At 37.3% G+C, this 13,374-nt stretch overlaps 1 protein-coding gene across 4 annotated transcripts in view; it reads left to right on the top strand.

The window, feature by feature from the left end:
* The first annotated feature begins 1,289 nt into the window (after positions 1 to 1,289).
* LOC126320747 (serine/arginine repetitive matrix protein 2) overlaps positions 1,290 to 13,374 on the top strand; it is a 171,818-nt gene continuing 159,733 nt past the window's right edge. For 2 of the 4 annotated variants that reach the window (XM_049994093.1, XM_049994094.1), the window contains exon 1: positions 1,809 to 2,245. The gene's annotated coding sequence lies outside the window, so the exon portion shown is untranslated. Of the gene's footprint in view, positions 2,246 to 13,374 lie in introns of all 4 variants that reach the window. The other 2 variants (XM_049994095.1, XM_049994092.1) reach the window with 2 other exon arrangements.

Here is a 13,374-nt window from a genome sequence, read left to right as displayed (position 1 = left end):
ACATGTTCTGGGATGAGGCCCATCTTTGGCAAAACACAATTTTGTTTTTTTTAATCCCAAACTTACATATTGGTAAAACAAACACGGACAAAAGAGCTTCGATCTCAAGATGATTATATCAACAGCAGTTTGGCATTAATGTATGGGCTGGCAAAACTCAAATGGGTTAATTGGACCTTTCATTTTCCATGGAACGCTGACATGCAGTGAGTTTTGTAATGGAGTGTGTAAATCTATGCTGGAAGACCTTCCATTACACTTAAGTCAGAACATGTGGTTCACACACGATGGGGGTCACATTATTTCGCTCTGCAAGCAAGAACAATTTTAAATTAAATTAACGTTTCCCAAACAAATGGATAGGCCGTGGGGCACTAACATCATGGCCTGTTCTATCTCCTGATCTCAAACTGTCCGAGTTTTATTTTTGAGGGTATTTAAAAGTCATACTGTAGTGTATTGCGAATGTTGACAATCTTGGCCATCGTGTTCAAGGATTTAAGCAGCCTCCTGAAATTTGGAAGGAGTTAGACGCTCTTTGATGTGGCGTTTAGAAGCGTGTGTTAGAGCAGCTGACAAACGTTTGGAGCATTTCATTTAACTACCAGAAAAAGAACAGAGAAAGTACCTGTAGGACCTAGCTGAAAATTTGAAAACAAAAAGACGCAAACGAAGCAAACATGAAACAACAAGAAAGGGACTCTAACTAAGAAAAAATAAAAAAATGGCCATATGTACATTTCAACATTTTTGATTCTTTTTAAGCCCTATCCATTCCCCAGAGTTGGTTAGTAGTTAGTTACTAGTTAACACGCTTTATATTCTGTGTGTATGTATATTTTGAACTACGGATATTTATTTTCCGTGAATTATGATGATAAACTCTATATCATTGTGAGCTGATCCCTGAATGAATAAATTAAATAAAAGAGCTAGGATCAGCGCATAAACACGGCTTGCAAGGTGTAGGGAGTGCTGCTCTTTTGCAAGAGATATGGAAAACTGCACGACAGCTATTTGCTTTACACAATGCCTGCTTTGCAAGTAAAATTACACAATCTCGAATTTTCAGGCTTGCCAGAGAAATTACTCCCTTCACATTACCTCAAAATACTTTTGTGCGGAAACACTATCTTAAATTTTCCTGATAGCGTTAGGATAACTTCACTAGAGCCATTAAAAGAAAAAAGTAAGTTTTTGCATATCCCTTGTGAAGATTCCATACACTTCTTGCGCACCAAAAATACAGCTGTAAATTTTTATTTTCTTCTAACTTCAAATGGAATTTCAAATCCCCGGCCGATCATCCTAATGTAGGTTTTCCTGATTCTCCTAAATCTCTTGTGGCAAAAGCCGGGATGGTTCCATTGAAAGGGCACCGTCTATTTTCTTCCACATCCTTCCCTAATCTGAGCTCATGCCCCGGATATAATGACAAAGTTCTCGAAGGGACGTTAAACAGTAACCTTCCTTTCTTCAAATGGAAAGTAATTCTTCGGTATCTGAAATCTGCAATCTACATTCATGTTTAACAGAGTAATTCAGCTCCTAGCGCAAAACCAGTATTAAAATTTCTACGCGTCAGTATACTTTTTACGCTCAAGTAAATTTCATGGTTACTATCATTTCGTTCAATTTTACACTAGAACATAGCAATGATTAGATTACGAGATATCACGTTTCATGAATCGTGTTTAAACTTAACTACCCCGTTCTATTCGTAACTTCGGCAGTCATACAAATTTTGATGCTGAATATCGGTTCGTTTTAACCGTACGTTTTAGTTCTTTGATGAAAGTACGCTGCCAATAACGCTGGACCACCGACCTCGGTTACCCCCAATGAAAATGGCTGATGTGCGTAGCGGATATGTTAAGTTATTAATATCGGATTTAAAGTTTTATTGATTTTTTTTGTGCGTGTATTGTTCTTGCTATAGTTGAATAAGTTCCGAATGAATGGCGAAAGACGGATTACATGAAACGATGGGGTTGCTGAACCCCCTCGTAATTTTTCCGCTGTGGTGTAATTATATTGTCAATAAGCTATGTGGTTTAGTACTCACTCCCCTGTGAGACAATGTATCACAAGCTTTACGGCGTGTAGATGACGTTTTTGTGTCTGTGATTCCGTCTCATTTAAGACTAGCATAATTTGGACGAACTTTTAATATGTCGTACAGTGTGTGATTCAGGTTATGGCAAGGAAGTGTTTGATGTGAGGAAACTTTGCCGTTTTTATGCCTGTAAGTATATTGGTATCAGAATTTCAAACTCTATTTTACAGTCTGGTAGTGTCGATAATGTCAAAATTAGCAATAAGTGATTTGTAAGTAATGGATTCATCAGATTAGGACTCATGTTTTAAACATTTAAGAGAGCGTATTTCACAACTTGTTAAAAATTTCATGATTGAACGCAATTATTTACGTTTTATGTTTATGTTTACTTCTTTGAGAAGTTAAGGTCAATAACTCACAAATACAAGTTAATGATAAATTGTAGCCAAAGTGTAATAGCAACTGACAGTATTCAGTTTTAACCATGTTTTCGTCATTTTGAATTCTTATCTGTTCAACGTTATCTGCTGAACTGAAGTATTTTTTCAACCAAAGGGCAGAATGAGGCCACATTGACTTTTATTTATAATTTTAGCAAGTGCCAAATTTCTGTATTAAGTGTAGGGCGCAAACTGTTTATCAGCTGCCATATTCTTCCTTTTAATTTTCATTTATGGAAACACTTGTACATCTTTTACCACAATACTTTCAGTGTAAGAATTACACACATCTTTTATAGTACACAGCTGGTGAATACTCTTTTGTCCTCGTTTATCTGTGGTGTGAATACTGGTTTAATGCAAGTTGAAGTTCAAATAAAGTTCCAACTAATTTGTACTTTATAAAATACAACATTAGTAATGAAGTTGCTTGTTGTAAATCAATTTTTAAGAATGTTTTCTTTCTTGGACTTATGAACATACACATTTAACACTTCAGTCAAGACTAAGCTGCCATAAGGAACTGTCACCACTTGTTTGGGTATAAAGTTGATGCATTTGAACAAATCCTTCCTTCATTCTCTGGTGTTATGTGGGTGTAAAAGCTCCAGTGAAAATACATGCTACATTTAAGAACCATGCACAGTTGTAGTTCATTTGAAGAAGGAGCAGCTCAAGTATGCTTTGTGACTCAATTTAGTTTGCCACTCAGTTAACAATTGGGGGGGGGGGGGGGGACAAACCTGAATAGAACAAAGTGAAAGTTTTGGAATTTCTACAGGATGTACATTGTATATAGGAAGGGATGTAGTGCGTTGAACATAAATGCATTTGTATGTCACCCTGGGGATACAGTTAAATAATGTTCAGCCATCACCCTGCAAACAAAATATAACAGAGGAAGTAAAAATGGTATGATATGATGGGAAATATCCAGACTATATGCACAATCTAGGTAAGGATTCAAAATTATGTTTGTGAAGGGGCTGTTGATCATTAATTTATAACCAGTGGATATTTACAAATAGCATTATGTCACTTAATACCTCAAATGGTGTATTACAACAACAGTCAGCTTAGCTCTCGCAAGTTGAACATGAAATAAATAAGTAAATAAATGTAGCAATATATTGTTACCATATGAATAAAAGGTTCAGTGTCAAAACACTTATGTGGTAGGAGCTTCATGTCTCCCATGTTTTACACAAAGAAAAAATCCTTGTAGTAGTACAACTTCTCTAAAATATGAGCAATGAATAGGCATGCTGAGCAGGTTTAAAGAATGTAGGATCTTGTGAATTCACATTTTTCTCAAGAATGTTGGTCAAAAGCATTGAATATTGGTGGAATCACAATATTGACTATTCAACAAATGCCTTGCTCCACCTCCATTGCTCAATTGTAGTGCCATGTATTGTAAAATTGCGGAATACTGTGCAGAATAAATATTTAAAGACTGTGCAGAAGTATTTTAAATTTGAAGGAAAAAATATAATGTTCCTGTACAGATCTCATAGTTCAGCCTATAGATTTTTTTGTTCCTCTCTTGGCTGCACATTTTGCTGATCAAGGCATCAAAGTAACTTTTACACAGGTTTCAGTAGGCCTACTAACTTTTAGACAAGATTTTACCCCATGGAAATGTTAATTGTCACAGGTCTTTCAAACATTTGTTATACTTTCATACTAGGCTACATATAAACAATAGCACAGTCAAAGATACATTCTTCATAGAGTGATGAAAACATTGAGAAAAAGAAACAGTGCACAATTATTAAAACTGAAATTAATCAATGCGTAGTCTCATCATATACTGGTAAACAGAAAATGTGTTTCTGTGGGTCCACTTGCAACACAGATCGTAAAAGCTTATCTTGAAGATCAAGGCACAAGGTCTGCAACACAGACAATATGGATGACAAGTATAACACACTTGTACAAACCTTCATTGCTTTCTTTAAAATTTGCAATTCCAGTCTGAATTGTTACAAAAACAGTTTGGATAGCTAATGGCTGTATTATGATATGAAGCACAGTAAAATTGCGCAATTTCAAAACACACACACACACACACACACACACACACACACACACACAGAATTTCACTACAGACAATACTATAAGACATGTTAAAATATGATCATACAGGGGTAATAAATGCATTATACAGGGTGTAGTGAGTTCTCAGTTGTGAAAGAACGAGGACAAAAGATAGTTTATCACTGTGCTATATCTTTTATGTGGGAAAATGAAGCTTGTTTGCTACCTATCAGAGTTGCGCACACCAATTAATGGCCACATCCTTTTAATAGCGAACACTAGATTTTCGTGGAACTATAGGGAAACACAGTGTTCACAGTTTGTGGCATAGGAATCTGACAAAACTCCACTCAAACAGGCCTTTGAAGTCCCAGTGGTACTGACCGACCACTGTGTCATTCTCAACCAATAGATGTCTCATTATTTGGAGAATTTTAGGAAAGTGTGGTTCATCTGTAAAGGAGACTGCATGTAAGATGCTAGTACATCTTATTCTCAAGTACTGCTAGATTGTTCGGAATCCGCAACACATCAGATTAAAGGAAGACATTGAAGCAATTGAGAGGGGGGGGGGGGGGGGACTGTTAGATTTGTTAGTGATAGTTTCAAAATAGATGCAAAGTATTACGGAGGTGCTTCCGGAACTTGAATGGGAATCTGTGGAGGGAAGGCATTGTAATTTTCAAGAAACACCCGTGAGAAAATTTAGAGAACCGACATTTGAAGCTGACTGCAGAACGATCCTACTACTGCCGACAAACATTTTGTGTAAGTACCACAAAGATAAGATACAAGAAATTAGTGCTCATCTGTTGGCATATAGATAGTTGTTTTTCCTTTGCTCTATCTAAAAAAACTAGTGGTGGTACAAAGTACCATTCACCACACACCTTATGGTGGCCTGCTGAGTACGTATATGTTGAGGAGATATGGAGGGAGATGTAGTCAGCACAGCGCTCTCCATCCATAGTCAGTGTTTGTGACCAGAGGTAGTACTTCTCATCAAGTAGCTCCGTAATTCACCTCGCAAGAGCTGATTACACACTGTTTGCCAACAGTGGTGGGTAGACCCGGTTGGCCACCCATCCATGTGCTAGCCAATATTATTATTATTATCATCATCATCATTATTATTATTAGTAGTAGTAGTAGTATTACAGTATATTAGATAATCAGGGAAGCAGAGCATTTTTACTTCTTAGGACTGGAGATAGATGAATAGCATTTTAGGATGTATCCCATTCAGTCTTGTTCAGCGATTGATTATCGCTGTGTGCACTTTCAGAAGAAGCTCCACTGAAACAGTCTTCAAAGCATCTGTGCTGCACCTTCTGTGGCATGTAGGCTATTTGGGGACACCTCTGTACATTCACAAAGAATATTTGCAATCAATAAATGTCGAAGTGAAAAGACGTGTGATGTCAGTAATGAACTTTGTGTGGGGCCTATGTTCAAACAATTCAGAATCTATAGTCACTGTTCCTATACATTTTCTTTGAAAGGAATTGCAGTCCACATGTTGAATAATTATGAGAAAAATAATTTTTTTTCTTGGTTAACACTTCCTTGACAAATGTAAAGAACTGTATCTAATATTCTGCAGCTTTCATTTTTTACAAGTTTAGGCCTACAACAGAACTGAAAAATCTGAATTGTAATTTTCTAGTTAAGTCATGGCAGTGATTGTACAAAGACAACTATCTTGAAATTCATGCAAATCTGCTCTGTGCTTCAGTTTTTTTGTATAACTCGGCAACTGCAAAATAATGATTTTCAAGCTAGTCTGCTGTAACTAGTTGATTTTCAGAAGCTGTCTTCTAGCAGAATTTGGATGCTTCAAGACTGTTGCAAATTGTAGCATAACAAACAGAATGGCTAGATCTGCTAGTTTAGTGTCTCCTTGTCTATTTTATTGGTATTCTTCTTCTGGCAAAACTTGTAATGTCTTTTAACTAAGTCAGTATAAATTAGTTCGCAACTGTATCTCCAGAAAATGTGACAACATCTGCTATTCATTATATTCAGATTTATACTTTTTATAATGCTAATGTTGCGTGCAGCCTGCTGTCATCATGAACATATATTATGCTCCAATAATAGCAAAATTGCAACAAATCTTGGAGAAAATAGTAAAGGATTAGAAAATAGTAAATGATTATCATCTAATCCCTGTTTGGCTTTTGCTGAGGGGAATTGGAATTGTTTTCCTGCCTTTGGCCATTTTCTCATTATTATGTGATTTTCTTTCTATATATTTTACCTATATGGTATGCACCCCCCCCCCCCCCCCCCCCAAATAAAGGCAACCAAATGGATTTATGTGCTGAATCTGTTACCAGTATTAGTAGTCAAGCCTTATAAAATTTGAATATTCAACAGTGTACTGCTAGATTCTAAGTTCAATTGACAGGTTTGAATAATGATTTGTTGAAGTGGTAGTGAAATTTTATTAGGATACTGTAAAAGTGTAGGTTTTCCACGTGAGAAGGTGTTGAATGAACTATTCGATCTGTGTAGAAATGTTGTTGAAATGGGTGTAATTTCTTCTAAATATTGTTTCTGTACATTTGACTTAAGACACAATACAAAAATTGACAGATGTTCCTCATATTAGTTAATCTCTAATAATATTTCACAGTGGGAAATAGATGGTACAATCACTTTCCATCACAGTTTTCTTGATTCACTGAGGTTGCTTGTAGTGTTGATTGAAGACATGCTGCCTTAGAATGGTTGGTTCACAATTGTACACTGAGGTGACAAAAGTCATGGGATATTGTGTCGGGCTTCCTTTTGCCTGACTTAGTGTCGCAAATCGACATGGCATGGACTCAAATTATTGTAAGTCCTTCTCAGAAATATTGAACCATGCTGTCTCTTAAGCGGTCCACAGCTGCGAAAGTTTTTCCGGTGCAGGATTGTGTGCACAGACTGACCTCTTGATTATGTCCCGTAAGTGTTTGATGGGATTCATTTCAGTCAATCCGGATGGCCAGATCAGTGCTCGAATTGTCCAGAACGTTCTTCAAACTAGTTGTGAACAATTGCGGCACAGTGACATGGCACATTGTCATCCCTAAAAATTCCCTCTTTTTTGGAAGCATGAAGTCCATGAATTGCTGCAAATGGTATGAACGTAGCTGAATATAACCATTTCCAGTCAGTAATTGGTTCAGGTGGACCAGCAAACCCAGTCCATTCCATGTAAACAGGGCACACACCGTTATGCAGCCACCACCAGCTTGCACAGTGCCTTGTTGACAATTTGGGTCCATATGTTTGTGGGATCTGCACCACACTCTGAGCCTACCATCAGCTCTTACCAACTGAAATCAGGACTTATCTCGTCAGGTCAAAGTTTTCCAGTAGTCTAAGGTCCAACCAATATGGTCGCGAGCACAGGAGTGACACTGCAGACAGTGTGTGCTGTTAACAAAGGCATTCGTGTTGATCGTGTCCTGCCATAACCCTTTAATGCCAAATTTTGCTCCATTATCCTAACGGATACATTTGTCGTATGTCCCACATTGATTTCTATGGTTATCTCATTCAGTGTTGCTTCTATGTTAGCACAGACAACTCTATGCAGACACTGCTGCTGTCGGATGTTATATGAAGGCCTTCGGCCACTGCGTTATCCATGGTGAAAAGTAATGCATGAAATTTTGTATTCTCAGCACACGGTTGACACTGTGGATCTCGGAATATTGAATACCCTCACAATATCTGAAATGGAATGTCCCATGCATCTAACTTGTAATCTTGACCTGCCACACATCTATTAAAATTCTCTCTCTGCACAATTTTGAAAGCTTTGTGACTTGTAAGATATACAGAAGAAAAACTTTTTACTTGTCTTCATTTTCTCTTCTTGTTGTTGGCTGCAGTTATTGCGCCTAGGGGTACATTCTTGCAGCTGAAATTTTAATTTAATGTTGTGGGTTCCTGATGACTAAATAACTGATGAAGATTGTCGAATTTTGTTCTTTGTTACATTTTTCATTATCACATCGTCTTTACAATTTCCACTTCTATTATGCCACAAATTACATTATTAGTGACACAATCAAAAACACGTCTGATTCCATCAGAGGCATGCCTACTACTAATCACATTTTGCGGTACTTACAATGTTCCGAAGAGTTTAGAAAGTGAAAGAGATTACATACTTTCTTGATAAAAGAAGAATCACCACAAAGGTATAACTTTATCATACAAAAGAATCCAGAAATAAATTTAATAATTAGATTGTACAATTAATAATATGAATTTTAAGTATGCCAGATTTTTGTAGTTTCAGATATTTTTAAAATGAGTAATTTTAACTGTATCGATTGTAACAACTTAATTTCCGTCTATACATTTTAACCTGATATATAATACATCATATACAAAATCATATGAAATTCGTTTAGTTAAACTACTGCAATAATGTTCACCTATACAAGAATCGATCATATAAATGGTATCGGTTATTTCTATAAAAAAAAGGTAATGTTAGAAAAGGGCGACCCATTACAAGCTCCCACTACTTTTCTGCATTCAGTGTCAGTTAATATCCATCGTTTGACCATAATCACGTTGGATACCTTTTCACATAAATCACCTGTGTATAAATGACAGCTCCGCCAGTGAACTTCCATTTTATACCTAGTGTATGAGACATTACTGCCATTTGTATATTTGCATATTGCTATCCCATTACATTTGTCACCTCAGTATATAATATTGACCAACTGGAAGAAGACAGGGAGGAAGCCCTCTAAAGTGATGGATAAATAATAAGGTAGCTCCACATTGCAAGTTGGAGGATGGAAAAGAATTAGCAACGAGTTCAGAATGGAGACATTTTTGAATATAGTAAGACTCACACTGCGTTAAAACTTCATAAGAAGGAGAATTTATGGTGCCAGCTCTGGTCAAGGATTTTGGCGACTCCCTTTTGCTGTAAGGTGTATACTAGAGCTATGCCATAAAATCCCCTCAAATATACTCCCTAATAGGAACACACCCAACCTTTTTCCTCTGACATCACCTATTGGCAATAAATGTGTAATTTCTGTGTACAGTGTGCCAAAAGTAAATTGTGCGGGAGTTGTGGAAGTACAGAATGTTTGATGGATTTTTAGTAAAAGTTTCTGTGTAGTAATGACATGGCCTAAATACACTGAACAAAAAGTAACGTTCAGAAAGAGTATGTAATGCAGTTACAGATGTTGATGGCATAATGACTGAACGTGTGGGAAACTTATTACCACAATCACTTGACAGAAAATAATATTACCAGACAAACTAAAGAATGCAATTTTAATAAATACAGATTCTCTACAGTCCACAACATGTTTAAATGCCTTCAAAAGATTGATATTACTATCATCATTTTAACTTGGTTCAGTAAATATAATTGTAATTATACACTTCCTGGAAACACAGAAGTGTCCGATTCCACCTGTCTGCTTTGACCCAAGACGTCACAGATATGGTGGAAACGACTATACACGATGACTTCAATATGGTGCCTATGACGTCATTACGTAAACATGACCACAAACATGAAAATACATTGAAAAACCAATACACACACACACACACACACACACACACACACACACACGCACACGCACACGCACACACACACATATTCCACAAGAAACCTAATGAAACTAACGGGACAAGTGTGGGAAATTGGGGGTTTTTGGGTGGGGAAAAAGGAAATATAAACGAATTTAGATACACATCACCGTACCAAATGACACGAAACGACGAAAAAAACCGACAACACAAAACTCCCCAAATTCCACTAAACACAATATCATCTGGAATCGGACACTTCCCTTGACCTATATAGCTCAACATCACCTCCAAATCCAGGAATTGGAATTGAACACATCCTTTGACATATATAGTTCAACATCAGCTCCTGATCCCACAAATAACACTTCCCTTGACCTTTATAGCTCAACAGCAGCTCTCGATCCCACAAATTGGAATCGAACATTTCCCCTGACCTATATAGCTCAACAGCAACTCCTGATATCGGAACACCCACAGCCACAACCACACATTGGAATTGAACACTTCCCTTGACCTATATAGGTCAACAGAAACTACCAATACCAAATCAAAAAAACCCAAAACTAGAACCACGTCCACAATCATCACTACCTCAAAAAACACAACAAATCAACAAAATTGGAATCGAACACTTCCCTTGACCTGTTATCCTTACAACATCTCCATGTGCAGTAATCCCTGGTCCGAGACACCGGAACTTTGGTAAGCCTCATTTCTTCAAGACATACTGAACACTTCACGACTTCATCCAAAAATCCGAATAGTTGAAGAAATTTTATTAGACACAACGCACTATCTCTCATCATGGCTAACAACCAAAAACTGTTGACCTTGTCAGTCATATCCATACCTACCAAGGACATAAAAAAAGCAATTTACCAAAATTCACACACGACGAACAGGAAAAAAAACTACAATAACATCAAAATAACAAAACTAAAATTCTTAACGCACTGAAAAATATTCTGCTAAAAGCATAGTCCTGATACCACACATGTGCAGTGTTATCACGCAAATGAACCCCATATGCCATATAACCCACTACACATAAACACACCACCAGAGAGAACCGCCGACCACAACAATACACCACCCATAAGCACGCCACACACACAAACTAAACCAAAAACATCACCTAACACACCACCAGAGAGTGCCACTGATCACATCAAAATGACACCTACAAACACGCCACTCTCACAAATTAAATTCCGCACAGTTGTGACGTGAAATTGCCACAACAGCCTTACGTCACGAGTCAAAGCCGACGGGTGGTATCGGACGCTTCGGTCGACCCCAGTTCCTTGTTTCATTATGCTTCAGCAGTGAATAGAAAATCATTTGCATGTTCAAGAAGTGCACAATAGGATGTTGCATTCATAAAATTCTTAAGTCTTGTCAGGTTCTTAACATATTCCAGCTCTTCTGATTTTGAGGTAATTAGTTATTCGCATGTTCTGTGGAATGTGCTTATGATTGCTTGTTATGAAGTCAAATATGTTGATTGATTTACATAAACAGCACAGTTTTTGGAACATATTTGACTACATACTTTGCATGATTGACTCTGTATATGAAGTTAAAGCACTGCTCACCAAATAGAAGAGGTGCTGAGTGGGTTTCATGCACATAGAAAGGACCATAAATGCACATGATTGTTCTTTCCATATACCTTTCACTCAGGATCTCTTCTATATAGTGAGCAGTGACTTACCTGTATGTACGTAATTATGTAATAAAATCCTGCAATTTCTGCTAGTTATTTTATGTGAGTGACTTGTTTTTGTGATGACATTTAAATTTAATCTTAATGTTGATAAACACACATTTGCAAGTCCACCACTCCACATACACTGACTGTTAAGAAATAATGTGACTGTTGTTGCCAAGGGAGTACATATTTTTTCATTTTTGTTCTGTTGGTACTGCACAAAGAATTTGTTACTTTAGTAGCAGAAAGGCTGTTAAAATTATTTCCCGAATTTCCAATGAGTAGAGACATCGTTGAAGCAAAGAGTCTCCAAATGTCATCATAAGAGTTTTCTTACCATGACTGAACCCAATTTTATGTCAGTTCATGAAGTTTTTCACCTGTAGGCTGATATGAGAGAATCATCTCATTTTTTGGCTCCATGGAACGAAAATTGAATCTAATGTAATCTAATCCCATAACATCGCAGACATGCTATATGGGTGACAAAGCAGGGGACTGAGCAGACCAGTCAAGGATCCTTTCATTTATCAAGGTGTTTGTGGTGTCAACTGCAGTGTGGTGTCTTGCATATCCTGCGGGAATATGCCATTTGATACCTTGGTCATGAAGGGTATGACAATAGGGTTTACCATTATTACCACACTGGCAAGTATTCAGTCTTCCTTCAACAATTACTGAATCAGACTTGTTGTCATATCAGTAGCTACCCACATCACTACTCCAGTAGTTACAGGTATGCCTTTTGAGAAACGTTACTTCCTGTGACCTTTCACCAGCCCGTCTATAGACACGTTTGTGTTGATCTGACTGCTACTAACAGAAGTGAGATTCATCGCTACATCATAGAAAGCTACTCAATGTCCCAGTTGACACTGGCTGTACACCATGCAAGTCTCTGTATTTTGTATTATGGTGTCAGCATACCAAAGCGTTACAGCAGTCCAGTTTCCAGTGATCTGTTCCTGATGATTTGTAGTTATACTCCATCTGTAAGCTATTCCCAGATTGTCATTTGTCAGTGCCAGGGGAATGATTCTACAATTTTCTCATGGTCTATTTATTCTGGAAAGTCCAGTGCATACTCTCCTTGCCGCTCTGTTGTCCCAAGTCCATCTTGTAGTCACTCATTCTGCTGTCATTGCATTTCTGTGCAATATGTTGGTGTGATGTCCCCATGTCACTCTTAACAATGGGTTGACATTTTCTAAAAGTCTGAAAAATGGAGATAAGCTGAAAGTGCATGACCGGTGGGGTGCATGTTGTGATCTTCATCTGTAAAGTTCCGGTAACTGTAGACACACCCAATAGCAGTCATGTGCCCATGCCATTCTTCATTTTTAGGAATGACTTTTTTCCCCTTCTGAAAATATGATCACATAAAGATGAACATTTTATTAACTTTTCCCACAGATGTGGAAATACTGCAGTATAAGTTTGGTAGCATTCCATCAAGGTGTTCTAGCACTTTCCATTTCTGCCAGTATATTTTGAAATACATGTGATTGCTCCTCATTACAAAACATTAGTTTACAGTTTTCTGCCGTCTT

Source organism: Schistocerca gregaria, unplaced genomic scaffold (assembly GCF_023897955.1).
Source record: "Schistocerca gregaria isolate iqSchGreg1 unplaced genomic scaffold, iqSchGreg1.2 ptg000743l, whole genome shotgun sequence".
Classification (NCBI taxonomy): Eukaryota; Metazoa; Arthropoda; class Insecta; order Orthoptera; family Acrididae; genus Schistocerca; species Schistocerca gregaria.
Note: the sequence above shows the minus strand (reverse complement) of the source record. Positions and strands in the feature narration are given on the sequence as shown.